Here is an 11,315-nt window from a genome sequence, read left to right as displayed (position 1 = left end):
CAGGCTCAGGACCTGGGGTCCTGCCCACGCAGAGCTGATGCTCCCAGCATCGAACCTCAGCTCTCACGAAGCCCTGCAGGATTTTGGCTTCAAACCGACCCAAAATTGCTGTGTTTTGCTTCCTTTCGGCAAACCAAAGTGCTTTTTCTTCTGACTTTTCCCCCCTCTAAGCGTAAAGGAGCCTGGCAGTTTGGGCTGTTGTGTAAGCTGGCTTTTCCCTCCAAAAATAATAATATTTTGATGCAAAATCCTCGGCCCGCTCTGTTTTAAATCTCCCCAGACCCCCATAACGCTGTGTGTGTGGGGATGCCTTTGTGTCCTCTGGCACGCTTTCGCAGATGGAAAAGAAGAAAGAGCTGTTCCCTACCTGCACGCTCGCTCCCGTTATTGCACCGCTTTGAAGTCGAGCAATAAAAATCCCCTATATACAAGCGCAGAGCTCCCTGCCAGCCCTTTAAAGTCTCAAATGCAAATTTCACGGGAAGAAGAACGCAGATGAACGCCGAAAGAATAAAAATAAATAAAAAATCGGCGCCCTTGGACTGGAATAAATAATTTAACAGGGGAACCCGCGACGGCGATCGCAGGAATGTGCTCGTGTTTATCTGGAGCCCGGCAGCCGTGGGGGGGAAGCGACGTGCGTGCGGGTGCCATACCACAGCCACAGCCAGCTAGGCATGGACGGAGCAGGGGTGGACCTGGGTGTGTTTGTCCTAAAATGAGGCAAAGAGGAAACTTTGCAATTTTTCGGTTGGTGGGAGCATTGCATGGCAATGCTGCATTTTCTGAGTGCCACACTGGCAACCAGGTCATAGGGAAAGAGGGGAAAAACAGGGTTCCAGTGGGTGCCCGTTTACACTCAGTGCCCATTTCTGCCACTTTTCCTACAAAAAGGACCTCCCCCAAACCTCCCAAGTGACTTCTGATGAGAAAAAAATGCTGCTATTGAGCAAAGTATGGTTTCACAACGAAGCATGTGTGGACACCCAGCACCCTTCCAGCCCCGCTGCAGCCCCTGGCCACGGGCACAGCAAGGGAATTGTGCTGGGAGTCCGGAGCCGTGAGCTCTGACCCAGCCCAAACGCGGACTCTGCCCGGCTCCGGACCGGGAGGCACCTCGGGAAAGTACAAAAACAAGCAGGGAGAATAAACATCCGGATGAGGGCTAAGGAGGGAAACTAAAACACTGGGGGAAGCCAGGAATAATAAGAACCAAAAACAAATAGAAAAGAGCTAACAGGAGGTCTAAAAATAAAATGAAAGAGCAACAGCGGGGGGAGGCAGGGAGGTGTTTGGGGGGGACGGGTGAGGCAAGTGGGGCACTTGGGGTTTCACAGCTCAGTCCCACCACCGGCCTCTCCCTTCACTCTCCCACATTTTGGGGAGGATGAAGGGAGTGGGTTGGGACCCCTGTGAACCTTTTGGCCACAGTGGCAGGCCCCCTCCGATGCCCCCCTCACCCTGGCACCGTCCCCCTGTGCTCTCCTCGAGGTGGCATTGCCACGGTGGGTCTCCAGGAAAGGTCTCCCCTCGGAGCTGCAGGGAGCACGCTGGAATGAAAGAAAGTGCTTTGAACATCTCCTGGCTTGGTTTTCTCAAAAGAAAGATGATTTTGGGAGCTCTGTGCTATGGGCCAGTGCTGCTGACACCGGCCCCACTCCCAGACCTCCGCTTTCTGCTCTTGGACATGCGCCGGCCTCACCAGGGCTGCGAGTCCGTGGGCACCTAATTAAAACCAATGGTGGATTTTAGAGGGAAGGGGAAATACAGCAATAATAATAATAATAATAATAAGACATTGGTCTGAGCAGGGAGCCAAGGAGGCCACGTGCCAGGAAAGCGAGCTGCCTGCCAGTTTGGCACTGAGTGAATGCTTGGCCATGGAGATGAGATGCCGGAGCAGGGTGCGCTGAAGAGCGCTTAGTGTGTTTGGGGGGACAGGGAGGTGGGGAAGGGGCTGGCACCATCCAGGGTCCTAAGGAAGGCTGAATCCCAAAGGGATGCTCAAGCATGAGGAAGGGCTGATGGCAGAGGGGCTCCCACCAGCCCTGGAGCAGGGGAGATGCAGGGCGAGGGGGCTTCTGGCCAGCAAACAGCAACAGGGCTGCCAAGGGTGGCACTGGTCCCAAGAGCTGGTGGTTCAAAGGATGGCAAAGGCCCCAAACCCTTCACTCTGTGTGGGATCAAGACGCCCAAATCAGAGTTCAGTGCCAAAACATGGATGCAGGGCAGACGTCTGGCTGCTCCCCATGCTCACTGCGTGGCGGCAGCCCCAGGTCTCCTCCCAACGAGGAGGAAGAGGAGGAAGAGGAGGGATGCTGCCATGCCGTGGTGAGGCTGCACATGAACTCCCTGGCTCCCCACCTCTGGCAGCAACCTCTGGCATGCAGCACAGGCAGCTTTCCAGGATCCGGCCTCTCCCTGGCCCACTTCCCCGGCTCCCCAGGACACGGCGCAGCGGCCAGTAACGTGCCCACCTCTCCGTGGGCTGCTTTCCTATGACCCAACACAAGGAGCCTGTGAAAGGAGCAGCCGCGGCCAAGTTTCCCCTTGTTTTTACTTTCTCTGTCATTTTGTCTGAGTCCAAGCATGGGGGGGTCACATCCAGCCAGTCCCAGCGGTGCTGTAAGGGACCTAAAACACACCAGGCTGGGCGCCGGGTTGGCTCCTGGAGGGCTGGTGGCAAAGCACTGCTGCCGCGCATCTTCTCCAGGGAAAAAAAAAAAAAAAAAGGTCACTTGGTTCATAGGGCACCTCTCCAAGACAGCAGCTTTCCCACTTTTCCCTCGCAAAATCAACGCATTTCATGCAATAACCTATTCAGGTAGAAAAAAAAAGGCACAGGCAGGGTGGCCAAGCTCTGCCAGCTGCCTCTGGCCCCGCTCCGGCTGCGGCCGCTCCCCTGGGCACCGCCTGCCCAGCTGCGCGGCGTCGGGTCAGCTCGGCGCGAGGGCTGGGCCAACACAGCTCTTCCATGGAAACATTTGGTCAACAAAAAATTGCAAATTTTCATGGCGAGTATCCGGTTTCCTCCCAACATTTTTTGTTGTTGTTTCTGAAGGCTGCTCGTCCAGTCTGGAGCTGGCTTTCACTTGCATTTTTTTCCCTCAGTGTTTAATTTTCAGCAGCTACAACCTCCTGACTTGTTTTTTTTCCCCTTCCTTTATGTTTTCATCCTTTTTTCAACATAAATGGAGGAGCTGGCATTGCCTTACCCCTCCTAGCTGAGAGGCTGCTGGAAGTGATGGGTGATCCAAGAAGGGATTTTGGCTTTTTAGCTTGAAATGAGCTTGAGCGAGGGACGTGGGGCTGTGCTACCTGCTCTGGGCCACATCAGCACATGCACAGAGGGGGGAAAAATAGATTATTCTTGCAGTGAGGAGCAGAGGTAACTCAGGGTAACACTGGCTAAAGTCCTGCAGGACCCATTTAAGCACTGGGACTGTCCAGGAGGAAATCAGAGCCCACATCTGCAGCATCCTTGGGGGTGACACTGTGGGGACACCCTGGTGGGCGCTCTTGGCTCCATCCCTCCAGCCCAACCCCAGCTTTTCCCCCTCGCCTTTTTCTTGCTTTTTGATATTTCCCAACCCCAGCAGGCAAATCTGCGCTGGGGAAAGGGGCTGGGGAAGGGGCAGAGGCCAGGCGAAGGGAGCCCGCGGAAGGAGCCGGCGGGGTCCCCGGCGTAGGGCAGCGGTGACAGCAGGTGGCACTGCAGCCCCAGAAACGCCGCAGCCGCCCGGCGAGCTGTGCTCGTGCGTGTGCACTCACACCCGCACTCACACTCACACCCGCACTCACACTCACACTCAGACTCACACTCAGACCCCCACTCACAGCCCCCACTCACACTCACAGTGGATTTCATTGGGAGGCCCGGGGGAATCGTGCACTCGGTTTGGGTGCGGGGATGCTCCCCGGGGGGGGTCGGGGGGGGGGGGGGGTCGCACAGGGATTTGCCCCTCACTTTTAGGGTGGTGGGGGTCCGGCCATGCCGGCTGCCTGTGGGGGAAGCAGGGTGAGAAAAGCAGCCCAAGAAATCGGGGTAGCCCAGCCAGCCAGAGTGTGACCGCCAGCCAGATTGTGACCACCAGCCACCGCAAACCAGGGCGATGTCGGGAAGGAACTGAGTTACTGTAAATCTGGGAATCTGAACACTGATTTTTTAAAGTCACCCTTCCATGAGCTGCACTGATTTATGCCGGTGAAGGATCTGGCTACCGATACTTCCAGTTGTGCCTGCTAAGAATATAACGCGGGCTGCATCACAGCCTTGGTTCCCATCGCACAACTGCTCGGCGAGCTCAGGCTTTATTTTTAGCCTGGCTTCCTCGGGGCTCTGTCTGATCTGATTCCTCTGGAGAGGAGATTTTCTGCTAAATGCCATCCTCCTGCTAGAAGCTCCCGTTCTCCCCAGCGCTGCCCGAGTGTTTGACCTTTTCAAGCAAATTCGGAAGATAATCGGTTCAAGTCTGGAGAGAAGTGGCAGCCGAGCAGGGGAGCGAGACCCCAAGGAGCGTCCTGGGGCGAGGCGGACGAGCAGCACGCGGACATTTTGCTGCTGGTCGGGATCATGGCAAGTGGGGAACGCTGCGGGAGGAAGGAGGAAAGGCTATTTTATGTCCTTCTGCCTTTGATTTGGCTGGCACAGCGCTGTCAAGCTCTTTCTGATTTGCTTTCAAGCAGCTTGCTGCGAGCTGCAGCACCGAGGAGTCAAAACCCGAGCGGGGCTGGTCAGCCGCGCACGGTCCCGTGATGTTGTTTCTGGCCAGCAGTTGGTTGAGCTCATGTCTTGTAATTAGTGGGTGGGCTTGAGGAGACCACTGCGGCTTCTGATCTCCCGGGGAAAAGGGAGAAAATGAGCAGGATTAAGGAATTTCAGAAAATTACAGGCATTTTCGTTTCGCATGAGCTTTGCCAGAAGCACCAAGCCCTGGAGAAGGAAGGCCACTGCGAACTGCGTTGGCCGTGGGCACAACTGAAGGGCTTTGTCACCCACCACTGTCACCCAAACAACTCCGTGTGTCTGTGCTGTGTGTTACATTTGTGTGTCTGTGTGTGTGCACAGCCCCAGTTCCGCCTGCCCAGCGGGCTACGTGCCTCTGTAAGACAGAAGGGATACATTCTACCCGCAAACACAGCTTCATATGGATTTATATTTCATTTTATTTTTTAATCAGGCATTAAGCAGGGTTGCTGCTACCAGTTCAGGGATCAGGCAGGGGCTGGGACCCTGGTCCCCCAGTCTGTCCCACCCAGCTTCCCAGTGGACATTTCGCTCTGGGTGCCCACCCAGACCCATTTTAACCTTGGGAGCGCACACGTCATTTTAAGCAGGCTTTTTTGCTCCTTTTTCTGCTGCAGGGCACAGGACCCAGCCCTCCCATTGCCACCCTCATGGAAGCAAGTCCCCCCTCCAGCATCACCAAGCAGGACTTGCTGTGATTTTCCCCAAATAAAGACTTTTTCTAGCCAGGGTTTGATTGCAAGCTTTGTCTCGAGAGGAGGCCGGGTCTGGTGTCCGGGGCAGAGGGGACATGACCAGCCAAGCACCGAGGCACATGCCCAGCAGCACGCTTTCTGAACTACAACAGACACAAAACCACAATGCCTGCTTCATAACAGCAAATCCGGATCTCATCCGCACTTCTTGCTCGTGGGAATGGCTTATCAGATGCGTTGTTCTGGTGAGCAGCAACATCTAGTGCAGCCATATCTATATATCTATGTATATGTCTGTGATCTGTTTATGTGTTCTGTCTCCTGTTCCGTGTAGACATTAATCATGTTCTGTTTAAAAACTTTAAAAACGCCCTTTGTCTCACTGGCGATGGCCGCTTCCAAGACCCCTTGCATGATCCTTGCAGGCTTCTCACACGACCGCTGCCAGCTGCAAGAGCTGAGCCCTAAAAAAAGGAGCTTGCACTGCAGAACAGCCAGCTTTGTGCAACAGCCCATGGCTCTTCCTTCCATGGCAGGTGGCAGTTGTCACCCCATGGAGACACCTCAGCCATGGGATGGTGCCCGTCGTGTCCCCTGGCACCCTGTGTGGAGCCAGTACCATTTGTTCCTTCCCCCCTAAAACAAGCCAAGGGCTCTCTCTCCCTCCCTCTCTTGTTATTTCAGAAAAAAAAAATAACCCTGTGATTATTTTTCCACATGAAAGTGCCCCGGCGCTCAGGTGGACAACCTGACTCCGGCGGAGCCGCCTGGAATCCCTGCGGTTTGGATTTCCAGGGGAGAACAATCTTATCAGCGCAGATCGGAGGCGCAGATACCCCGCTCGGGTAGGGTTGCGTAAGCACAGATTGCCTCAGCCCGGCATCGGGAGGAGGCTCCCACCCCGTATTTATTTGTTTTCCCCGCCGCGGGTGTCAGGTTCTCCTGGTGACCATCACCACGGCTTTCTTTCCCCGCTCATTGTTTGAGCCTTCCTCATGGATCGCTGGGCAGGACGCCCTGTTTAGGCCTGGCCTCAAGCACGTCTCCTCAGGGGGGGTCCTGCAAATGAAGCTTGATTTTTCTCCCCCATGCCGTGGCGGCTCTCCCCGGGGTGAGGGCAGGAGCTGGGCACGTTCCCTGCTCCCTTGGTGCCCCTGTTTTGGCCTCGTCCCCTCCCGCGGGCTCCTCTTTCAGCGCTGGCGTGGCTGCGTGGGCAACCTTGTCTCCGGTTGCAGGGGCAGGATATACGGTTTCCCTGGAGGCCATCGGCAAGGATCTGCGGCCACGTAGCGCCGGCAGGGCAGGGCCAAGAGGATGGAGAGGGCCTGGGTGAAGGCAAAGCACTGGGGAGCATCGGTGGGTACATACCCACAGTGTTGGCCTTTTGGAAAATGTTTGGGGTTTTGTGTTCGGCCTGCGTGGTGGAGGAGCCACCTGGATGTTGAGTTACATTTACTGCAGGAACACCTTATGTCTCGGTCCTACCCACAGCTTTCAGGTGCTAGTGCTCATTTCTGCCTCTTTTCCTCCTGGTTTAAAGAATCTTAAGAGCTCTCCCTTGTACTGACACACTCAGATCGTGTAACATCACCTCTTTTCCAAACCCCACACACCAGTAAATGAGGAGGGACCTCAGAGATCAGCAAGCGTCCTGCAGCTCCCTCCCCAAGCGCTGCTGGGGGCTCTTTGAACCTCATCCAGGTCACCTGTTGGACCTGGAGGCCTCGGAAGCAGATCCCACACACAGGGAAATGGATACGGCCGGTATGGCCCAGAATGGCATCGGCATCTTGGCCAGCACAGTGCACCGAGCACGCCTGTCCCTGCGTTAGGCACTGTGTGTCCTGGGGACAGCACCGCTCCCACCAACGTCCCCAAGTCCTTTACCTGCGCTGTTCCCCCTGGGAAACAACCCCTGCTCTGTAGGAGGATTACTGCCAGGCCCTGTCCCTGCAGCACAGCAGGAGCCCCGGCTGTGAGAAGCAAAGCAGCCGAGGGCCAAGTGCTTGGGCAAGCGCTGCGGTTTCCCCATGCCCAAGCCTCTGCCCAGCCCTCGAGGGCCGAGGATGGGGAGAGCAGCACTGAGCCGGGTGCTCCCTCTCTCACGTGCACTCTCTCCTTCTCCACCAGCTCCGGGACATCAGGCATGGGAAGATCTTAATTCCCTAAAGAAATCCGGATCTGTTCTAGCAGGATGTGGCCCTTCTGCTGAACCAAAGGCTTGTCCTTCTGCCCAAACCCCTCCTGTGCCCACATGGGCACGGCCTTGGGTCCTGCTGGCACCCAGCACCTAGAGCAGCAGAGGGGCAGCAGCGTCCTCCAGGGCTCAGGAGGAGCACGCTGATGGCTTGCAGATGTGATTTTGTTTTCAATTGTTTCTAATTTGCTTGAGTTTGGGTTGTGTTTTTTTTCTTTTCAGTTCCAGAAAAGGGACAATTTCTTCGGGGAGTGTTAGCCACAAGCCTCGTTTGGCATTGTTTTTTATTCAATTGTTTTTGTGCTGCGTTATTAGGAATATTGCATTACATAATGATAAGCCGCGATGGCTTATTACGGGGACTGCAACTGGAGGCAGCGCGGGTGCGCTCCGGCTCCATCCTCTGCCTTCACTCTGCCCGTCAGCAGCTCTGCGGCCGCGGGGCTCCGTTTCCCCTGCTGCGAGGCAGGGCCGGTGCACGCTCCAACTACTGGCTTACAAGCTTTTCCATCCCAAAGCCGGAAAAGGTGCGTTTCCCCTTTTTTTTTCCATCCCGGGAACCAAGCGTGGTGATTTACCTACAGCCCAGCACCATGCAGAACTGGGCTGTAGGTAAAAAGCTGGTGTGGGCATGGAAAGGAGCCTCTGCCCATGGGGGCACCTTCTGGGAGGCGTAGACAAGTGAAAACAGGAAATTATAATTGAACTAGATCTGTCTCTTTAACCTTAGTATTAGGATTGGGATTATATGCTTTGGGGAAAGTTCAGCCTCTGTGTAGGGCCAGGGAGAGACGTTCCTGTGCCTACACACCATCCTGGAGAGAGGTGAGCCGGTGAGGTGCAGCCATGTCCCTGCTCTCCAGGCAGAGCCATGCTGCTGGTGACTGATCTCTGGGCAGCCTGGCAGTGTTCTCCCTCCCTCTTCAGTTAAGCCCAAGTCTGCTCAGCTTCCATGTTTCAGGCTGTGTCCATGTCCAGGCAGGACAGATGACGGCGTGCCGGGTCCCTCTGCACACTTGGGCTGAACTGAAGCCCCTGCAGGTGCATCCTCTGCCCCCTCCACTCTCCTTGCGCAGGAACCCGGCGGGTTTGGCCCCAGTAGGAACAGCAAAACGGAGATGGGTTTGTACAGCCCAGTCAGATGAACCTTGTGGTGTCTGCACCTTCACTACTCCTGCTATTAACAACACCCAGGTGCAGTGGTCGGGCTCAGAGGCTCCCCCAGGGCAGTGTGTGCAGGGACAGCCTGAGCAGCTCCGGCTCTTCCCTGGCTGCAAACCCCCCGGGAGCAGAGGGGCAGCAGGCAGCCCGTGAGGCTTCCCACCTGGACCCCGCTCCGTGCTCGCTGCGGGGAAGCGGGAGCAAGAGGAAAGTGCAAAGGTGAAGCATTATCGTGCTGCATGTGCTAAGTTTTCTTTACGGGTCTGCAGAGCCCTAAGCTCTTCAGTAACAGTTAAACAACTGTTAAATAGGACTTTATCTTCGGGCTAGATAAGGGAGCAAGCGAGGACTGGCTGCTGGGTGACAGGCAGCACAATAAAACCCTCCTGCCTAGGGAAGGCACTCCGGATGCCTTGGCCCTGTCTGGCTGCCCAGACCTGGGGCTGCAAGGACAGTGAGCACGAAGCCCTGCCACCCACACACTGCGGAGAGGTGGGGAGGTTGGGTAGCAGGGCCTCAAATTGTTGCCTTGAAATCCATCAGATGTGAGATTGTGCTGTGGGCTTCCATGGGGATCTGCTCACATGTGGCCATTCCTGCCCCTCATGGGGACGGGGATGGGGACAGGGATGGGGATGGGGACGAGGAGCCGGGCAGGAGCTGGCAGCAGGGCAGGGGCAGAGCAGCCGCGCAGCTCGTGTGTGCGCTGCCACGGGACAGCGCTCGCTGAACATGACCCAGGAAATGGAACGAGGAGAGAGGAGGGGGCTGGCTTTCCTGCCCAGCGTTTGTTTTCCTGCACCGAATTTCCTGCTCAGGGAATCTCAGCGAAACCCCCAGCACTTCCCAGGCGGAGGTGGGCTAGGGAGAAGCGGGCTGCCAGTCCCGCTCCGCAGGGAGACGAGGCGCTTACAGTGGAGGTGACCTTTGTAAATCCCTGCTTTGGACAGACATTTCCAATAAGTGCCGAAGAAAAGCCTGCCAGCTCCAGCTTTCTCAGCCTGCTCTCCATTTTCCTTCCATCCTCTCCAGGCTGAATTTAATCCGAGAAGGTTCCTTTGAGCTTTTGTGTGTTGCTGGGGGAGATGTGGGCGCGCAAGGGATCGCGTTACAACTTTCATTTCCTGAAATGTTTGAGGGAACATCCAGGGTTTTATCCACACATCAGGCAAAGTTGAGGGCTCAGATTTCAGGTCTTGTCACTCAGCTGTCACCAAACAAATGAGCCTCTCAGAGCTGGAGACGGGGAGAGCTACCTGCTATTCATGACCCCGAAAGCAGGTGATCACTCATGGGAAAAGCAGGTAGAATTAATCATTCTGCTGTTCTCCATTTCCTCCCCTTTTTGGCTGACCTGGACACAGTGTGAAATCTGTCCTGGGGAGGGGGAAGGAGGAGGGGGGAGCGGGGAGGGAGGGGGGATTAACTCCTTCCTGCCGATGAAAATACAGCGGAGAGAGGTGAGAACCGACCCGGGGGCTGCCTCCCCAGGCTGCCTTTGCTGTGAAAAGCTTGCTGCGAGGTCAAGCCTGCCCCGAGGAGAGCCGAGCGACCTGCGCCTGGCTCCGCTCCAGGGCGTCCCCGCTCCCACCTGCCCGCCGGCCTCCCCTCCCTCCTCTTCCAGGGGCTTCCCTCAGCATCCTCCATCCCTCCCTCCCTCCCCGCCGGCCACCGCCCGCCTGTTTGCAGCCTCATCCCTCTCCCTGCCAAGGGAAGCGGAGGCTCGGGGCGCTGGCACGGCTCCGCGGCCGGGGGCGCAGCGTGCGCGGTGCTTGCGCGCTCTTTGCGCGACTCCGCTCGGCCGGTTTCGGGCCTGGAAGCAGGACCGAGCTGGGGAGGGGGGCGTTGGGGGAGCAGGACCCCCCCCGGCCACCCCTCTGGAAGCCGGCCCTGCCGCTGCCTGCGCGCAGGAAGCGCCTCTGCGCTCTTTGCTTTGAAAATAGCCACCGGTTTGTGAGTCCCCGCTCTGAGCAGCGCCGCGCCGGGCCGGAGCCCCGGGCAATTTTTGTCTTTCCTCTCCACCGAGCCCGTGGTTTGGGAAAAGCGGGAGCTGGGGTTCAGCAGTCCTGTGGCGCAAAGCCCGACGGCTGCTCACCCCCAAAAGCCTCCCCCATTTCCCCACGTTCTGCCCGCGGGGCTTTTTTAGGATCAGGGGAGGCTGCGCTGCTTCTTGGCGGATCGGTCCCCTGGGAAAGGCGGTGGGGGACCTTGGGGCGAGGACCTGGGCGCACGTCCCGTCCCATCAGGACCCCTGGGAGCACAAATCCAACACAAAGCGCCTTTCACCCTGCTCCCCTCCACCGCCAGACACTGGCTCGCTGAAAATCGGGGCGCAGCGGGGTCCTTCCCACTCCACAGGGCGTCCTGCCGTGGGGACGGGGTTCCCGCCCTGTCCTGCCCGTGTCGCACCCCCCCAGGACCCGGGCTCGGGGGGGGGCGCACAGAGCCCGGCAGGGTCTGGGCTGGGTGCCCCGACGGGGCGGCCGGTGCCGGGCCTCGGCAAGGAGCGGGGAGG

The sequence above is a fragment of the Oxyura jamaicensis genome (genome assembly GCF_011077185.1).
Source record: "Oxyura jamaicensis isolate SHBP4307 breed ruddy duck chromosome 5 unlocalized genomic scaffold, BPBGC_Ojam_1.0 oxy5_random_OJ101315, whole genome shotgun sequence".
In the NCBI taxonomy this organism is placed as follows: Eukaryota; Metazoa; Chordata; class Aves; order Anseriformes; family Anatidae; genus Oxyura; species Oxyura jamaicensis.
Note: the sequence above shows the minus strand (reverse complement) of the source record.